The following is an 8,730-nucleotide window of genomic DNA, read 5'->3' on the forward strand; positions in this document are numbered from 1 at the left end:
ATATGTGCAGTGTATTATTTGTTGAAACTGTACTTCCGATTGGATTTGAAACTGTCTCATTGCTATCTGTTTATCAATAAAACTTTGAAAAAAAAAGAAAAAAAAATCTTTCTGTACTTTTTTAAGTTTATAAGCTATTTTCTTTTTGAAATTTTCTTGTTTCTGTTGTTTTGTTCCTGTTTCCTCTGAGTTTTTTTATTGTTGTATTTTATTGTAGTCAATTTTCTTTACTTGGGAATATTTACTTAAATATAAGAACATTTATTAAATGTATGATCTTAGTTCTTTCATACATAAAAGTGAGAAGCTAAGAGGCTATATATCCTTGGGTAGAGCTTGCTCACTGAGGACCTGGAGGAGCACAATCTAAGGCCGCCTGATCCTACTGAAGCTAGCTGCACACCCCAGGGTTTGCATTGACGAGGGCAGGCTATGCCTAATGGAAGAAAATTTTTTTGGTGGTTCAGCAGCACTCTGGTGCTTTGTGTCCATCACAAATCAAGTAACTGACAGACTAACACAGAGATTGCATGCCACCAAGGAATAGAGACCCTGTCTCTTCCCTTCACAGTGCATTGTTCAGAGCAGGTCACATGACTCCAATTGCAACGGGGTGAGGGGCTTATGACTACTTAATGAGGAGCCATTGAGCTTCTCCATTGGCTTGAATCACATTTTTAAAAAGATAATGTCTTTCAAAAACCATGGAGAAGTAAGGTTTTGGAGATTCAGAGTGTCTAGTTTTTCTCCCCACCTAATTTGGCATGTTCTCATCTTTTTCCCCCCTTGTTGTGATTGCACATGTGTATCAGTCAGAGTTTTACTAGAGGAACAGATATACAAATGTATGAGAAATTCCAAGATCAGCTTATGAAGGTCAGCCACAGAGTCCAATGAGGAAGCGTGTAGAGGGCGTCTGCACACTGGAGAGTGAAGGATTCAGCCCACTGTCTGGAGCTCACTGTAGTGTTTCCTGCCAGTCATATCAGGAGGCCGATGAGCCTGTGATGGTAGGCTGATGAGTCTACACCAGAAGGCTGTATGATCCAAGGCAGAAGCCAGAAAGTCTCCTCTGGAAGCCAGGAAATGACGTCCACGCTGACTGTGAAGACCCAGGCTCCTCTGAGGAAATGGAATCCTCCATCCTTCCTCAACTCCTTTTCATATATCTTAAGTGATGAGTCACTTTAAGGTGGGGCTTCCATACCAGGGTGGGGAATTACCAAGCCATTAGCTAAGCTTTTAACTTTTCAAGTTGACACAATGTATCAACCACTATAACAGGAAAGAGACAACAGGAGCAGAAAAGCATTAATGCCTCTGTTAATCTTTATTGGTGTGGTCATGCTTAGAATTCTCTTTGGAAATTCAATAAAAAAGTGTCATTAATGTGACTGTAGCAATCGAAGATATTGTTAAGAAAAATGAAATGTTTGCAAGTTTTCACATACTTCTTTAGATTTCAATCACTACATTTACAAAATTCATTACCTTTAAGACAGAAGAGTAGACACCTACACCAGATACCTATTTTTAAAAAAAAATCATTCCATCTCCAATTCAGTCACCTAAACAATGACTTATAGCCAATGTTTAGAGATTTGTAGCCTGGGAATTCAAAAAAGATACAGTTCCATAATGCTAAGGCTGTTAACTGGAAAGATTTCCACCCTGAAGAGATGACCCACACCTCTGGGAGCCACGGTTATGTGAAGACTGACTCACTCACTCACATACCTCAAAGTGAAAGAGGGGTGCTGTCTGGGCCTGGACTCTTCTCCTGGTTCTGGTTCTCCTGGTTCTAAGAGCAAACATTCTAAGAGAATAGAATAGGACAAAAGCATTGTCCTATGACTATGATTGAGTGTCTGGCTTGCTTGGGGAACTTCATGTAATACATCAGATTTGTGGCTTAAATGCAAATTGGGGGGATAAATAGAAGAGGCTGGAAAGAAACTGGCAAGATCATCATGAGTCTTCTATGTTACATTTGGGTAGATGAGCAACTGAGATTTTTAACCAAGTCAGCAAGCCAGTTGGATTGGTCACATCAAAATTGTTCAATATGCTTGCAAAAAGTTGAGGGGGTGACTTCAGCGTATCTAGTCTCACTTCTGGTATGCTCTCCTGGCTGAGGCAAACCTTAAAGGTCAAAATCATTGTCAAAAGCGAGAGGCGTACACTCAATCTCTTGATAAGGAGGCACCAAGCTTCTATGAAAGCCTGTGAGACAGGGGATATGGTTATTTAAAAGATGGAAATGAGGGTTTGCCATTCTAGTGCTACATAACCCCTTCAGAAGAACTATACTAATGAACAGACTCTATTAGCAGTACTAAGTCTCACCATATCCTAAGGACAGAATATTTGAAGATCTAGCCATCTATGAATCCTAACTCAGTAATTCAGAAGTAATGCAAAATTTAAAAGTCACAAAAAGTGACACATGCTGTATAATATTCAAAACATGTTATTGTATTTATCATCATCTCATTCTGGCATTGGCTGAGGAATAAGAGGATAAAGAGAGAAACAGTAAGTGTGCACCCAAAATAGGAATTTTAATCAATTTCAACAAAGGGAGATCTACTTTTTCATTACCCCCAGTACCTACATTCACTACAACATGATAAGGAACAGGACTTCAACAATTGGTCCCAAAGTTGGAATTCAGTTGTGAATTTCATTCATTAAACTAACTAAAAAAATTTGAGTTTCTACAACATAACCAGAAATACAATAGACGCAGATGCTTCCATACATGGGAGAAGCTTCTGCTCTAAGAAACACACTACAATATATTCTAGGTACATATTCCTGGAGGCTCTTCAGAATAGGTATTTAGACACCTGTGTATACTCAATATCAACTCAGGGTGAGCTGTTTTCTCTGTTTTGATAGTTTAGGACCCATACCCTATCAGGGGGTAAATAGTTTCAATAGCACTCCTGCTATCATAACAGATGACTATGATTGAGTGTCTGGCTTGCTTGGGGAACTTCATGTAATACATCAGATCTGTGGCTTAAATGCAAATTGGGGGGATAAATAGAAGAGGCTGGAAAGAAACTGGCAAGATCATCATGAGTCTTCTATGTTACATTTGGGTAAATGAGCAACTGAGATTTCTTAACCAAGTCAGCAAGCCAGTTGGATTGGTCACATCAAAATTGTTCAATATGCCTGCAAAAAGTTGAGGGGGTAACAAGATGACCAGCAGATACTAGGAGGTAACTTCCACAATCTAGGAAAAAGAAAAATGTAAATGTAATCCATGTGGAGGGAAATATACAAATGCAAGGAAAGTACAATTAAAAGAATAGCCTAGGGCCAGCAAGATAGCTCAGCAGATTTAAGTGCCTGCATAGGCAAGCTTAGGCAAAGTGAAGGGACCTCTTTGTTTGATCCCCAGTGCCACATGCTGCGCCTGTCTTGCCCCAGGGTGGGCTGAGCTGACCACAAAAATAAATAAATAAATGGAAATAAAAATAAAAGAATGTTGTGATTGTTGCATTAGTGAGGCAGAGAAAAAGGAGGGCAGTTTTCAGGGATAACCCTCAGATTTTTGGTATGGCAACAGGAAAGAGAACGGCTACCAAAGATGCAACTTTGTATAACCTTTGGCCACTGACCACTGCAAGGCAAAGACAACAGCAGCAGCTCAGTTCTGTAACAGCCAAGGATTTCAGGACACAGTAAGGATGGTACACACAAGGATGAGCTGTGTAGGAGCTCAACAAGGAGCCAAAGCCAAGATTTTTAGGAGATGAACAGATTATCCCCTCTTCTATTTCCCCTGCTACACACACTTACTTCTTTCAAAGATTTGGAACTTAAAACATCCTGGGAGAGCAGAGTTGGGAGAGAACATGGCCATTTCTTCTGGAGATGTCTCAGTCACTTTCCTCCTCCCTGAAATGCAACACCCACCAGCCACTATTGGAAGGAGCTTATTTTGGCTCAGTTTCAGTCAACAGCAAGTTGCCTCCCAGGCAGGGTGGTACAGGGGCACAGTGGAAGATGGCTGAGAAGAGATCCTCAGGGCACATGACTAGGGAAGCAGAAAGGAGTGAAGAGAGGAGCAGGGCAGAGAGAACCCTTCCAGGTTACATCTCCCGTGATCCATCTCTTCCTACCAGACCCCACCTCCCAACAGGAAGTCAGCTATAGACTTATGCCTGATGATTACCCCTCCTCTGTGACCCAGTTACTTCCCAACAGCCCCACCTATGAGAGTCTGAGGCTTTGGGGGGACATCTAGGTATAAACCAGGTCAGGTGTTATATGAAGCATGTCAGGTGACTGTTACATGCAGAAGCAATAATGGAAAGATTAAGCCAGGCAGAAATCTAAAGATCCTTGATTCCAGCTCTCCTCAGTCTGCTTCAACCAAACCCCAGAACTTGTCATCAACCAGAAACACATCTACTTTGAAAACTTAAATTCCGAAACAGTAACCTCGCAAAGCAAGCTTGGAGTATCCCATCTTCTTTAGTCTTCTTAGATTTGCTTCTTCGCTCAGTCACCTACCTGTGTCAAGCATGAAGTAGGACGCCAAGAAAATGTGAAACATGAGACAGACAAGGTACCTCTCCTCACAGAGCTGATAACCTAACAACTACAATTAACCAAGAAATAAGGAAGAGCTGGGATAGCAGAACAGGATGACACAGGGGTTTATAGGAAAAGAACCCAACCCAGACTCAAGGGCTAGGGGTTTCTCAGGCAGGAATATCTGCGGAAGGCCCTCCCCAAGCCTCTTTACACGCATGATCCATGCGTTTCATCCGCAGCCATCACCACTCTCCCGGCCTTTGCATCCTGCCCTTCCTAGCCCAAGCTCTCTCTTGCCACTGTTCAGTTAATCTCTTCCTGGTGCTCTCGGTACTCATCCTAGTCCCCTTATCTTTCTCCCACAGCCACTCTCTAGACTAGATAAGGGTAAATTCAATAGTCGGCCTTCTCTGATCTTTACCTGGGCCTCTGAGAGCATCTTGAGAAAAATTGTATAAATATGTATTTTGGGGGCACTGTTCTCGGCACCTCCAATCTGCCCTGGGCCTCTTATCCCAGTCAGATCCTCTCTGACTCTAACAAGTACTTCAATATTTTCTCCTCTTCTCACAACTTCACTATTTATTCCACTAGTGTTTCTATCACTCATGTGCCAAATCCTAAGAATTCTTTGCAAATTTTCTCTTCCTTCACTTCTTGGGAGCACTTAGAAACCTGAGACCTCTCTTGATCTTTCTTTCTTTTAGATAGAGTCTTACTATACAGTCCTGGCTGGCTTTGAACTCATTATGGAACCCAGGCTGGCCTCACACAGCAGTCCTCCTGCCTCAGCCTCCTGAGCACTGGGATGACAGGTGTATATCACCACACATGACTTTGATCTTCTTTAAATTTTCTTTTAGGGCCATTGAGATAGCTCAGCAGACTAAGCACTCAGCACCACACTTTGTGCCTGCCCCACCCTCGGGAGTGCTGAGATGGCCACCAAGTCCCAGCACGGTGGTGCACGCCTGTAATCCCAGCACCAGGGAGGCTGAAAACAAGAGGATCACTATGAGTCTGAGCTGTGTAGTAAGATCCTGTGCCAAATACATTTTTTCTTGCTTTTACTTTAGTGATATCACTTTCCTAGATGTTCACCTGTAAATTTAACCATTTCTTGTTGGCATGTCATCAAACTCTTGTTTCTCAGCCCTTATTCCTAAATACCGATATATTTCATGGCTTTATATTTGATCTTTTCCTCCTACTTTGACATTTCTGTCATATAGACTTCACCTACTTTTACGGCTTCAAATAGGACCTTCTCTATCCTTATAACTACCAATCTAGATCTTAAACCAAGACATTATCCTAAAGTGCAGGCCAACAGCCCACAGATGTCTCTACCTGATCCAATATATATTGAATTAAGTTTATTCTCTTTATGATTTCTCCCCAATAATTTCTACTCTTTTTCTATCATATTCACTTTTTTGTAATTTGCAATATCCAGCCACTCAAGCAACAAGACAAATTCGGGGTGTCCTTATTGGAGGTTCCTCTCTTTCCTTCACCTCCTTATTCAAATATAATGAAGTCAACCAAATGATCTCCCTTCATAACCATTTTGCCTTATTCTTGTCCTTCAGCTTTCATTACGCCACTACTTACACCCTGCTTATACAGAATTTTTTGCTATTTCAAAATCCAGACTAATTTATACCTCCGTAGTTTTCTTCTGTTTCATTATTTGCAATACCCTTTTTTCCATTCTCTGCTAGTCACTTTTCAGGACTCATACAGTATCACCTCCCCCAATTAATTCAACTTCTTTACCCTCTACAGACTCCCCACACCCACCAAAACTTTAACCACCCTCCCCAATTCTGTTACACCCCAAGAAAGGAGCTATACATTGTAGTTCTATAATACATTGCTATTTATTTTCTCACTGTTTACCTGGCCATATATATCCTACTAAACTGAAAGCTCTGGAAAAAGATCATTTCTGAACCCATTTTGTATCTCTAGGATCTGCACAATGTCTGGATCAGTGAATGTTGGTTGAGTGACTGAACGAACTGAGAATAACACACAGCTTCTGTGACACCTCATTTTGAGCCTCTAAGAAAACACTGAGAGCACAGGCTTTGGGGGCAGACAAACATAAGTATGTTTTCACTTGATGATACCTCTCCCTTGACAGCATTTACCTTTGGCAACTTAACCTACTAAATTCAAGGTTTTCCTCTATGAAATAAGGAAGGATGATACTACTAACTCATGCAGTTCTTGTCAGGATTAAATGGGGACATATATGCAAAGAAGACAGGCAACAGCTGGCATCTAGCAAGAACTTAAATATATTATTCATCCCATATCATTCTTCTGCCTAGTGACTCTGCTCCCAGGATGCCTGTCCTTTATCTTATAAACTTGCTAGCACCTGGTCTTTCCGGAAACCCTAAGCCAGTGATGGGGAAGCTATGGCATGGGTTTATATCACTGAAAGGTTTGCCATCTCATCTCTACATGTCTGTCCTTTCCTCCACCCCTTGAAGATGAGGTGGTTATCTTCATTTTCACTTTTCTCAAAATACTTTACACTATTTCTTCCATTGTACATGTTGTACAGAGCAAGTGTCTACTTGTTTCCCCAACTCATTTATTAGATTGTGCACTATGTGAGAATAAAATCTATGAGTGTCTATGCTCATACCCTACCTATCTGCATAGTGGGTACTTTGTATTCAATTTAAAAAGTCATTCGAACAAGAAATACTGCCTAATAGAGTACCAGGAGTGTGATGGACATGCAACTATTTCTTGATTCAACAGGGTCAAGTGGGCGATTTACTATGCCTAATAATGTTATGAGATAGGTTAAATCAATTCCAGATTGAATTATATGGTCTTAACCAGAGTAGAAAGAAATTAAGTGGCTAGCCATAATGTTTCAATTTGGTGTGTATGGAGGTGAGGTGGCACAGAAGAAATAAGCACAGGTAGAAAAAAAAGCAAGAAAAGTCATACTTCTTCAAAAATTGGACCTTTAAGAATGCTGCAGCTTCTAGACCCAATCAAAGTCACCCGAGGTTCTAATGCCTTTTTCCCTTCCAGTAAACTCACTCTAAAAAGAAAAAAAGGCCTTTAAAATGGGCTTTTCCAGACCTTTCATCTGTAAAATGACACACTGCCTTTCACATGTAAATTGAACCCCTTTTTCCATAGATTCACAAATCATGTAAGTTTCCTTTCCCAAGAATACAAATACCCCAGTCCCGGCCCCAGACCCTAGTGCTTCATATCCTATGAGCCTACACTGCCACTGCTTTCTGCCTACATCTGTCTATGCCTCCTGCTGACATACACTACGGGTGGAGGCAAGTTGAGTCTCCTCCTCTTCTTCAAGAGATGGATCCCATCCGGAGACAGCAGGATGGGATGCAGCCCATAACAACAAGAACCCTATGAGCCAGTTCTTGTTTGGACACGTTTGCAGCTGTACCTCATGGCTAAACTCAAAAGGCAAGCACAGAACACTAGTTCTACATAAAGCAGACTAAAGCTCTTTCAGTTCAACAACCATTTCTTCATAGGCTTTCTCTTTTATTATTTTAAGTGTTTATTGCTTTATTGTCCGTGCTGCTTCCCACATGGAAACTAAGACCATAACCCTTGCCTCAACTTCCACACATCACTCTAATGAAACTGACAAACGATGCTGCACTTTGGTTTGTGTAAATTAAGGTTTGATTTGTATTTGACAAAGAAAAGTTCTTCCTTGAAAACAGCATGGTATCCTGAGATAATAGTTTAAAATATTTATTTATAATTGGAAAGGAAAAAGGACTCTTAATCATGCTATGGCATACTCATAGCAATACAAGCTTAATTAACACAGTTGTTATAAATTACTAATTTGCAAAATGGATTATCCTGTTTCAGTCTTCAGAATAAAAACAACTCTACACATTGAGTGAATTATTGCTATAAATTATTCTTCTTCTGGATCCAGCCCACTTGGAACTGAATACTAAAATTTTTCTTTCTCTACACTCAACACTCAACACTCAACACTCAGAATGAAGGAAGAGAAGTTTTACTTAACTCAATTAAATAAATCTTTGAAATCTTGACATTTATTTTTACTGCTACTTACTTTATAGAGTTGCAATGGAAAATTTTTTTCAAACTATATGTTTTCTTCTTTTTTTTTTTTTTTTTTTTTTT

Source organism: Octodon degus, unplaced genomic scaffold (assembly GCF_000260255.1).
Source record: "Octodon degus isolate 3935 unplaced genomic scaffold, OctDeg1.0 scaffold00102, whole genome shotgun sequence".
In the NCBI taxonomy this organism is placed as follows: Eukaryota; Metazoa; Chordata; class Mammalia; order Rodentia; family Octodontidae; genus Octodon; species Octodon degus.